This window comes from Apostichopus japonicus, chromosome 17 (genome assembly GCF_037975245.1).
Source record: "Apostichopus japonicus isolate 1M-3 chromosome 17, ASM3797524v1, whole genome shotgun sequence".
Taxonomy (NCBI): Eukaryota; Metazoa; Echinodermata; class Holothuroidea; order Aspidochirotida; family Stichopodidae; genus Apostichopus; species Apostichopus japonicus.
Genome location: NC_092577.1, coordinates 27,900,195 through 27,912,459, shown reverse-complemented (window position 1 = coordinate 27,912,459; position 12,265 = coordinate 27,900,195). Strand labels below are relative to the sequence as shown.

Genomic DNA, 12,265 nt, shown 5'->3' with positions numbered 1-12,265 from the left:
ACGATACTAACGAAGCGATCATCGCCCTAAATGCCTAATCCCCCTTTGAACCATAAAGGGACGTTGTCGGGTCAAATTTTATAAATAGTATATGTGATAAAAACAAACCTGTGGGGGTTTCTAGTAGCTAAATATGAGACAGATTCGGCCAAATTTGACCAATTTTCGAGCAACGAAAAACGGGGGAATATGATCATTACATAGATTGACCATATCAGAGGAATGATTTCCAAACACTGACCTCACAATTGACCCTAAACTGACCCATTTAGACCAGGGAAGAGGCTTTAATGACCCCGAAACAGACCTATAAAGTACTGATGAAAGATTGGTAAATTGATATGATGTGTTTTGTATAACTGTTTCGTACATGTTTGTTTCCGTAAATACAGTTCCATTACACAGCATATATACGTGTGAGCACGTAGGTTAGCTGCTTTGTATGGTAGGCTACTCGTATATATTCTGTACTGAGATTTGGGGTATTGTCACAGAGATGGCTTGAAAGGCCAGCAGTAAACTATATTCCGTAATAATTCCTTTTATATGATGCACACAGTTGGAATAACAAGCGCCTTGGTTAAACAGGGAGTCGTTCCCTTGTTGAAAGTACGCAGTGTACATATAGCCTATACCTGTGTATGAGGTTCATACTTGGCGGACACTATCAAACCCTCAGGCTGGCGAATACCACATCTTGTGTAATGATCTCGCATGGATGTATGCACATGTATATATGAAAACAAAGGGTAACGTACACACTACACAGATATAACATGCACACCGTTGCGTTAGTTAGGACTGGTGAGGAGGGGGGGGGGAGTGTTTTTTATTACTTAGGACCGGGAGAGGTTTCAGGGCCCTCCGGATGCTCTACAGCCAGCGATTTAGGCGAACTACCGCTCTGTTGTATTTGAAATCCAACTGAAAAAATGGGTCTTATGACTCCCCATATGGGTTTGACGAGATGGGATATCCGGAAGTAAAGTACCATGAATGAAATAGAATTCACTCAAACCATAGTGACGAGTCATCCAGTTAAAGCTGATCATGAAATACTTCTAACACGGGAAAAAAACACGCGTTTAAATCGCCGTTTTCGGTCTGTAATTGCGACGTAAATTCCGAGTTCCAGCCTGTTTCCGTTACGTTTCCACTCCTGAAACTAGTGATTAAGGTAAGCTTACGACCCAACTTAAACGCGTGAGTTTTCCGCGTTCGCGATGACTTATTTACCGAGTACGCGGTGACCGTAAACGCCAAGTGTCATCCAAATACGGTGAAGCTCACTTAATCGTGCGGTTTCAGGGAAGGGTAATCTTTACGTTTCCGGTCACAATTACAACTGATTCGCTACCTTAAACATGACCGTTAATCTGGAGTTTACGTTTGAATCCAGCAGTAAACTTCTCGCATTGATCATCGTAAACGCCATGATTACACCAATATATACGGAGAAACGTGGTCATCGTAAACACATTACTTACGACCAATACAGGGGCTGGGCTTATTCGCCACGTTTAGGGAGTCTTAATCGGGTTGATTAGGCTGAGAAATACACGGACCACCTCTATCAAATATTACATTTGATTTAAAGAAAATTAAAAATAATAAATATAAAATCACACTCGTTTGATTTTCCACTTTTTTATTTATATATTTGCACCTCATATCGCATCATAAACGTTAATTTGTTATTTTTACACTTATACAAAAATTATGTAAATGAACGAAATACCACTTCTAATGTGTAAATACATCTAAATGCAACTCAATATTGCTTTACATCATAGTGTTGAATATTCAGCTTTTTGAATACAAAGTTTAAACCTCGAGAAGCCATTTTCCTTTTCAAATTTCAAAACATGCATTATTGTCCGGAGAATGTTTTTTGATGCCCAAATATTACTCTACTTACATTGTGGCAATTATATACACATGCAACGATTTTAATGCCAGGTGAAAGAAGGAAAAAAAAACAAGTAAATATGGAATGTTTCTATTTTTAGTTACTAGTTTGCAAATCAAAACCTCTGAAAACCAGCTACCCACTTGAAGTAACTTAACATATCAGCAGTTAAATTGAACCAAACAAATTTATGTTTAAAATTCGGTGTGTTTATCCTCAGATGATATAAACGCCTAGGCACTTCTTCCATGATGGTTATCGGCCCCTCGACCCCCCCCCTCCACCCAGGCCCGGAAACGGTACCAGCCTCTTTTATGTGGAACGAACTTGACACAGAACACCACTTCCTGCCTCATTTCGTAGCACGCTTAACATTTTGTTGCTGCTTTAAATTTTATTGTAATTAACATATATTTTGATATAAAATGCAATGATAGCCCAAACAAGATCTCTATTTTTTTTACCCTGAAAGTCTGGAATTAGCCATGCATGAATAATGAAAGACAAACGTACAAGTACAACAACATTTCGACAAATTATTAGGCCTATGCTCTATAGCTATGTCTTATTTTAAAATATGATTTACTAAATGATTCATTAACAATTAATAGAATCATGCTTTTTTCTTGGCTTTTGTTTCCTGAAAATATTTTAAGGATAACTTAATCCTTAACATTTAATCCCTTGATGGAATATATTAGCTGTGAAGGGAAATTTAAAAAAGAGGCTTCCATTAAAGCAAAAGACTAACAAGAAAATAATAATTAATCTGACATCTATTATTATGGGCATATTTTTTCTTCCTTGTTGCATTTATCTCAGGCAGGATTTCTTTTTAAAGGTATCATGTAATTACACCAAATGTTAAATTAGAGAAAACTCTTCTTTATTATACAAAATCGTCAACTGCAACTTGTTTGTATCCGAAACAACGGCGTTTGCTGTTTGTTCCTGGTGCCTCATTAATCAACAAATGCTCAGGACAGGATTATCCACGTGCAACAGGGGCACGAGTTTAAACGTTGGGTAAAAAATTCAAAGAAATATTGTTATAACGTTACATTATTCTACGTTGTATATGGTACAAAAAGTTCAAAGAAGTCAAACGAAATGGACCTCGATATGCAGTCTTTACGCTGTTGATCAATGACTGTTTTTATGTGATGTTTTAATGTACGTATCATAACCACCGTGGGCAAATAGATGTCTTTTGTGAGCTATACATCCGGCGTTATCCGGTACCAATGTATCTCTATGGAAGCTCCAATAAACTGTTTGCCACGGGCCTCCCACAAGCTTAATCCGGCACATCAAACAATGACCATTTTCACCATTTGGAGGGGGGTCATACCTTCATTGTTATTGTTCGGCCTAATTAACAGCCCAAGTTGGGGCGTCAGTCGGTACGCATTTTAAAGATACGTCTTCTTTCCTAACGGTGGGTATCCTTTTTTCTGGACTTTTCGCTAAGGAGAACGTCCTTATAGAATGAGTCCAGCCTCATTTTGTTCAGTCTTTCCGACTCCCAAGTGAACTCCTACACTACGGTACCCTAGCTCGTTCGCTCTCCATGTCAGATTCCTCGGATGACATATACTCAGTTGACATCACTGTACAGTCAGTGTTTTCTCTCCTCTGACCAGTCTATGTTCTTCATTGCGCTCAATCTACACTGAAGTTTCTGTAAACAAAGATACAAGAATAAGTATGAATTAGACATATATAAAGACCAGTTGGCATATATAGTTTACTTTTGTCGAAAAATATACTAGCTCCAACTGTCAATATCTCCAGCCCCCCCCAGTGAAAATGTGGAGGCGCGGAAGTATCATTCCGCCCCCCCCCCCCCGCTTCGCAAGTCAGAAAAACCCCTTTTTCATTTCCAAATGAGAAAAAAAAATCTCATTTGGAGCACCAAATTGCATCTAAGGCCAGGTGAAAATACAAAATTAAGTTAACAAAATGGGGTGGGTGTTGAAGTGTGTCTTATTGCACCAAATTGCATCTGAGGCCACCTGGAAATGCAAAACTCCCCCTAGACCCCTCCCCGGGCCGGCCATCAGTATTCAACCGCCTACTCAAATGTACCTTCCTACGCCACTGTATGTTTCAACGGTTTACAAAGCAGATTTGTTTATGGGTTGGGGGAGGTAGGGGGTACGTGGTCGGGTGACGTTCACCATCACAAGGTTAGAACGTGAATGTATCAATAACAGTATACCCTGGCAAATTGTGCATGAAACATTTTACAGATATCTAAAAGGAGATTATTATATTATTTCTCTCACTGTCATATTTTAACTCTTTTAATTTATCGTTTTTAAAGGAGCGAATGCCTGTACAGGTCTAGGGTTTATATAATGGTGACTTTTAGTGATTGAAAAATTACATTAATAATTCTTGGCCTAGTGTTACGTACCGAACAATCCAGTAGCACAGAGAACTTTGTTTTCGTTTGTTTTTTTTTCGAAAGAAGTTGTTCCTTCTCAGCCAGTAGTGCTCGGAGTGCCTTTAATTCTTCCTTCAAATGTTTGCATCGAGCTTTCTGTCACAACGTGTGCATACTGCCGCGGTAGTTCCAACTGTCGCTGCTTCTAAATGTGTTTTTCTTTTTCCAATACACGTATGACATTTTCCTGCGGAACATCATTAAAAACCAGCGACGGATCGAATTGAAAGTGTACTTTTATAAACTGGCAACCTTGCTTCCACGGAGCTTTCTGTTACTTCTGCAATAAACCACGGAAGCCGGAATCGTCCATTTTGAATGCTCTTTGCAATGTAGAACTCGATTGAGAATCAAGTGCGGTGTGAATCAAACCAACGTGTTGCTACCTGTGATACCGCCTTTTACTGATTTCAAATTGCCCGCTTTCTTGTAAGCCCATGCTGTGACGTAATTAACTATACTGAATACGTTATTGTTACTAACCAACTGGAGTAGCCAACCAGTGAACTGCAAAGTGACAGACAGTAAAGTTTATCATTGTGAAGTGACCGGAAATTTCACTTCCTTATCTGGAAATGGTATTTATAGTAAGTGACCAGTATACTTTTCTGTTTCGTACATATATTGCGGTGGGTATTTGTGCGTTTCATCGCTTTACGTGCATGATATAGGCCTTGAATATACTTCTTCGAATATCACTTGACGGCATATTGAGAGAAATCGGCAGAGCAAAACACGGACTGTTGAAATCTATCTCGACTAATCTATGAAAAAGAATATGGACAATGGGAATCGTAAGAGGAGCATTTAAAACGGGGGAGGGGAAGGGGGAGGGGGAGGGGCAGGGGGCATGTGGTTGGAGGTTGGAGGTTGGAGGTTGGAAAAAGTTTCGCACAAAATTTAAGCAAAAATTACTTAAATCTCAAATATGGATTTGCGCCGCTATGACCGACAAAGTTTAGCCGAGGTTTTTGAAGCCTGACACTGAGTACCGATTGTTCGATATCCCAGTTCCGAGGCTTGTGCCCCCCCCCCACCCACCCACCCTGTCCCCGTCTTTAAATAAATGCCCTAAATAGCTATTCTGGACCCGACCATTTCTAAAGCCGCAAAAACGGCATCACCAAAGAACCGGCTAATTATATTTTAATTTCTATCTCAGGACTAAACTCGGAGGAGGTACATATAGTTGGATAGAAGGAGACATCCACAAATATCCAAAATATGACTCATTTGTAATATTAGATGAATTCTACGACCATTCTGGATCAGTTTAGGGGAAAATGTTGTATCCATGAGATGTCAATGTGTTCCTCGATCACCTAACTTTCCAATTAAAATTAACGGATTACATTCTATAACAAAGGCATATGCAATTAAACAGGTTCATAATAAAATTAAGAACGATTCTTTGCATTAACAGTTAAGTTTACCACATATTGGGGAACCTGACGAGGGGGGGGGGGGTGAGTGGGTGGGGTGCACCACATGGTTGCATTGGGTCCCCAATATAGCGTTAAAGGAGGTCTAATTAAAGTACCCTAATTATTGTAAATGCTCATTTAAACGTCGCGGGTTCTCGGAAGCTAACTTGGCGAAAACAGCAAAGGGAAAACTCGATTGGATTTCAAGTGACAAAAATTGTGCGATGCTATGTACTCAGTGTGAATCCTCCAAGCCATAGTTTTTTTGTTTTTTTTGTCTTGTCTTGTCTTCGAAAAGTCTTCAACGCAAAGCGATTCTTTTCACATATCAGTTCATGGAAACTGCAATTATTATATTATCATTATGTTCTACTAGTCCATAAATTTGTTAGTACAATCATGGAGGTAAAAACCTCCATCATACAATGGTACAATGTCCTTTCTACGCTTCTGTAGCTCCGTAGTTAGCATCCAACATTGATATTTCCGAATTCTACGGTCCAGCAACAATAGGCAGCTAAATTCAAATCTGTATGGAAGCCGTGAACTGCCGCTTCTAAAACTTGTTGACGATCTCGTGAACTTATGTTAAAGTCGGAGGAAACTGAATATAGCAGTTTGTCGATCATTTAACCATGCTTTGACTCAGTGATCATATAGAAGCTGGAATCTTACAATAAACAATTAAACAATGTGAAGCGTGTCACAGTGACAATAGCATTTGATATTTACATGTTATTCAGTATATCACGCCTTTTTGACAGTAATCACAAACACATTCTTGCTATATTTTTCAGAGACCCACGAGTTATCATTTTAAAAGGTTTGAAATTCTGACACTCTTCAAAATGCGGCAGTATTTAATTTTTAATTTTATTCAGTTCCATATCAACAGCGTAATGATATAGCTACATTCCATTTTTTGACATTCAACATATTAAATATCACTTGTGTATTTAACGTTACTTGATCGAGATGTAGTTTGCAATAATTTTCAGGAAAATTCGTTTCATATATATAACTATTGGAGAATAAAACCATTACCTTGATCCGGCACATGCATATGGATTTCGCTGTGTGTGCTACGTATTGTAATGTAGGCGCTCTATTTTAGCCTTTATACGGCACTTATGTATGTTTATTTACTATATATATATATATATATATATATATATATATATATATATATATATATATATATATAAATCGTAATGAGTTTGTAAATCAAGAACAGTGAAACAAACTTTCAGCCTCCACCAGGATTCGAGCCACGGGCCTCCCGCTCTGTACGCGGACACCCTAACCACTAGGCTATATGGACGCTGATTGTATGTCCAGAGGTTCGAAACCGGTAAGGAAGGTCTATATGTTTGGGACTTGCTATTCTGTTTATTTAAGACTTGCATGTGTCTCAAGCATGAATGTATTACGGTACCCTCACAGGATAATACTTCCGTGTCTCAGGTATGCATTTCTTTAATGGAATTATATAACGGACACAGGACAATCTTAGCTATTATATATTTGCATATAGGTGCGTGATTTTTACAAACACCACACGTGAATATGCCAATTTTTTGGCATAATGCTTATTTTCTCAAGCGATATAAATTATTTTCGACATTTCCGTAAAAACTAAACAGTAATGAACGTCGTTTATACGTATTATACACAGGGACGTAACTAAGGCCTGATGATTGAGAGTGGGTAGGGGGGGGGGGGGAGATGTAGTGGCTGAAATTCCAACTGGATGGGATTTGGAGCCAGAAAATTCCGACTGCTGCCTTGTAACCCGCAGCCCCCCCCCCCCCCACACCCTACTCGTCAACGATACAGTCAGTGTCAGTCAGTCAGTCAGTCAGACACTCCATCTTTCGCGACTGCACTTTTGTTTTTTTGGTACATTTGTACCACTGGCCCTCACTTCACAAATGTATTAATCACTCTGGTTAGCGAGTAAGCAATGAGTATAAGTTATCAGCTTGATAGGCTACATAGACTACCAACTAAAAAAGCTATGTTAATGTAACAAAGGGGAAAACTTTTCTTTTTCAACAAATTATATTCGAAGACATAGTGAACTACCCCAAAATAGAGTGCTTTTTCCTAGCGCGCTTAATATTATTTTCTTGGGGGGGGGGGGCTATTTATCACTCACATGAAAAAAATTAAATTGTTCACTTCATTCCAACTGAGCATTGGGAATGAAGTGAACAGTCAAACATTTTGCAGAAAAATGTGGAGTTGACGAGATACGATAAGTTGCCAATTAAACATTTTGCAGAAAATTTTACAATTGCTCAATTGGGATGAAGTGAACAATTGAACATTTTGCCAAAAACATGTCCAATTAACGAGATAAGATAAGTTGTCCATTGAACATTTTGCAGAAAATTTTTCAATTGCTCAGATGGAATGAAGTGAACAAGTGAACAATTTGCAGCAAAATGTCCAATACACGAGATATGATAAGTTGTCAATTAAACATTTTCAAAAATTGTTCAATTGCTCAGTTTAAGCAACTAAGCAATCCAACATTTTTCTGTTTTTTTTTTTGGATAAGATTTTATCTTGTTATTTTAACAATTTACTGAAAAATTTCACTTTATGGGCAAAGTTTTTCTTATGTTGATGGCCATTTTAAGCTTCCGTAGAATAACATTGAGCGTTTTAATTGTATACGTTGTACAGTAGTTTATTAGGCATTTTTTTTTTAGAGTATTCAAAATCACACGAAGTTTTGTAAGGTGGAGTATAAGAACCGCAAGATACAATTTCTTAATATGACAAGGAAAACGAGGTAAATATGACTGATTAAAGGTCAGGTTTGACCGAAAATTGTAGGTCACTCACAAGTAGCAAGAATTTATGAAAAATAGAGTGCCACAGTCGGAAATTCCGTACTCATAAGCGTACGTATACAATTTTAATCTAAGGCTGATGGGTACAGTTTCTTCATCGTTATGATCCCCCACTATAATTTTCAGTTGATATATGTAATCAACATATTATGTTAAATTAAAAGTAAGTATAGGTATCATCAACCTATATATGAAATTGATCGCAGAGTCAATCAGGCGTAATAGATTTAGGGAGGGGAAATTGATTGTGGGATGAGGGGCTTCGAGTTCAAATACGTATACTCATCAAAAGTAGTCTGTAATGGCCCCAAATTACGGCATGCTGTAATTGCTGGAAGTTTTCAAAAAAGTCCTTTCCTGAAGGTGTTCACTCTCCATATTGTTCGCTGACATTATAAACACACACAACAAGATGACTAAATTTCCCAGTTAGGTAAATTTCCTCCAAGGTGGTTAATAAAACAGTTTAAGAATTTTAACATAAGGTGACCATATTTTAATATGTAGCATATATGGGACCAATAAATCATACTTAGTATGATAGTAATATTTAGTAGTGTAGGGTCTACTCGTTTGTATTGGGCTTTAATAGTGAAGTTGCATATAACAAGGTTTAAACCTAACTGGAGACCAAAACTTCCCGGTATGTAACACCTTTCGAAAAATAAATGAAGAGGGGCGGGAGGGGCGGGGGGGGGGGGGGGTTGGGTCGGGGGTCGGACAGAGGATTCAAGAAATTATGTAATATATTGGCTTCTTAAATAGTGCAGTTCCTAAAGGGTCTACTCGTTTGTATTGGATTTTAATGCCTTCTAAATCGCTTAATTTTCAAAACGGTTTCTGTGAAGACTACTATATTTCAGTCATACTTTCCCAAGCGTGGGCACAATTCTCCTAAGCGTGGGCACAATAAAGTTACTGTCACACATGCATATTAACCAATATGTATATGTGTATCTATGTATATGTGTCGGGGGGGGGGGTCGGGTGTCGGGGAGAGGATTCAAGAAAGTATGTAATATATAGGCTTCTTTAATAGTGCAGTTCCTAAAGGGTCTACTCGTTTGTATTGGGTTTTAATTCCTTCTAAATTGCTTAATTTTTCAAACGGTTTCTGTGAAGACTACTATATTTCAGTCATACTTTCCCAAGCGTGGGCACAATTCCCCTAAGCGTGGGCACAATAAAGTTACTGTCACACATGCATGTTAACAATATGTATATGTGTATATATGTATATATGTCGGGGGGGGGGGGGTCGGGGTCGGACAGAGGATTCAAGAAAGTATGTGATATATAGGCTTCTTAAATAGTGCAGTTCCTAAAGGGTCTACTCGTTTGTATTGGGTTTTAATGCTTTCTAAATCGCTTAATTTTCGAACAGTTTCTGTGAAGACTACTATATTTCAGTCATACTTTCCCAAGCGTGGGCACAATTCTCCTAAGCGTGGGCACAATAAAGTTACTGTCACACATGCATGTTAACCAATATGTACGGTTTCTGTGAAGACTACTATATTTCAGTGATACTTTCCCAAGCGTGGGCACAATTCCCCTAAGCGTGGGCACAATAAAGTTACTGTCACACATGCATGTTAACAATATGTATATGTGTATATATGTATATGTTTCAGGGGGGGGGGGGGGGGTCGGGTGTCGGAAAGAGGATTCAAGAAAGTATTTAATATATAGGCTTCTTACATAGTGCAGTTCCTAAAGGGTCTACTCGTTTGTATTGGGTTTTAATGCTTTCTAAATCGCTTAATTTTCGAACGGTTTCTGTGAAGACTACTATATTTCAGTCATACTTTCCCAAGCGTGGGCACAATTCTCCTAAGCGTGGGCACAATAAAGTTACTGTCACACATGCATGATAACCAATATGTATATGTGTAGTGTATGCGGCTGCGTACATTATACATATGTTGTCTATGTATATATGTTAATCGTACATATGTCTGTATCTGAGACTGTATCTGTGGACTGTATTGGCCGCAAATTAAGCAACTTGCAATAATTGCTAGGAATGTTCAAAAAAATACTTTCCCTGGAGGTCTTCGCTCTCCAAAATGTTCTCAGACATTCTTAATGAACACAAAAGATGACTGAATGTCTAGTGAGGTAATTTTTCTTCCAACGAGGTAATATAACCGTTTAAGAATATTGACCAGGGGTGAGGTGACCATTTTTGAATATATGGCATATTTGGGCCAATACAGCATACTTTAATCCTTCTACATAACCTATATTAGTTGCATACTAGTTTGAACCTAACTGGACACCCAAACTTCTCCCGTAGCAACATAAACACCTTCAAAAATTAAACGGGTGAGGGGGGGGGGGGGTCGGAGTGTTTGAAAGAGAATATAAGAAAGCATATGATGTATAGGCTTTTGTCTCACTTGCATTTTTTTCATGGGGCCTTCTCGTTTGTACATGGTGTAATGCCTTCCAAATTGTTAAATTTAAGAACAGGTTTCATGACAACTAGCCTAATATATTTCAATCATACTTTCCCAAGCGTGGGCACAATTCCCTAAGCGTGGCACAATACGGATCATATGTATATATGTGTGTGTATAGTGTACGCGGCTGCGTGCAGTACACGTTGTATATGTTCATTTTAATCGTTACGTCTGTATCTAGCCGGTAAGCAATAGGCCCTACCTACAAGTTGTTTTTCATTCTATATATTAATCTTCGTGGCATTGTTCCACTAATTTTGAGGTGAATGTTTGTAAAACGTTTCCATGTTTGAATTCAGAGTTCAATAACATTATCTACAATAGAAAATTTTCAATAGAAATGAACGTGGAACACATTTCTGGCGTCAACATGTGTCATTTATTTACACTTGCTTTCTATCGCTGCAACAGAAACATTTGCAGCAATGAATAAGAGAGGAAAGGGAGAGCAAAATCGTTATTAAGTTGTCGCATTCCTGCAGTAAAGAGTGCACCGTCTTAACTACAAATTTATAAATATATACTTTGTACCTCGTAAAACGTGTTTGGTAAAGTATGTTCTTTACTTTGAATCTTTTACTTGCGGTTGTTAAGATTTTACACCCCAATACAAAACCAGTATATCCCGCTCCAATGGTTTGCTGTTTTGGCCCCTAATATGCCAGGTATTCAAATATGGTCACCTTTGATACAACAACAAAAATATTGTATTTGTATTACCACCCTTGAGGAAATTAACATTCAGTCATTTTATGTCTTTAATTTAGAAAGTATGAGAACAATTTGGAAAGTAAAGACCTCCTGGAAGGTAATTTTTGTAAACTTCTGGCAGTTATATATAGCGTACTATAATTTGTGGCATATGCAGACTACCTTTCATCCATTTAGCTACTGACAAATTGCTCAACGGGCAAGTATTAGCTTTGAAGTTATGTTTTCAGGATCACCGCCCTATAAGTGTGTTATACATGTGCACATAATGGTAGCAGTGTTATACATATGAGCTGTTAATGTTACCCTAAAACTGTGGCTTTCTAGGCATTAACCCATCATTTCATGCTCACGACCCGACCTATAGCCAGATTGTTTAACAGTTCATATACTCCCTTAATGGGGTATAAGAGAATGTATAGCAAACGCTGATACGTGTGCGAAAA

General features: G+C 38.1%; 1 protein-coding gene across 2 annotated transcripts in view; it reads right to left on the bottom strand.

Annotated features, from left to right (window-relative positions):
- Positions 1-12,265, bottom strand: part of LOC139984358 (RNA-binding protein 24-like) — an 86,691-nt gene that overhangs the window by 49,061 nt on the left and 25,365 nt on the right. The window lies entirely within an intron of this gene.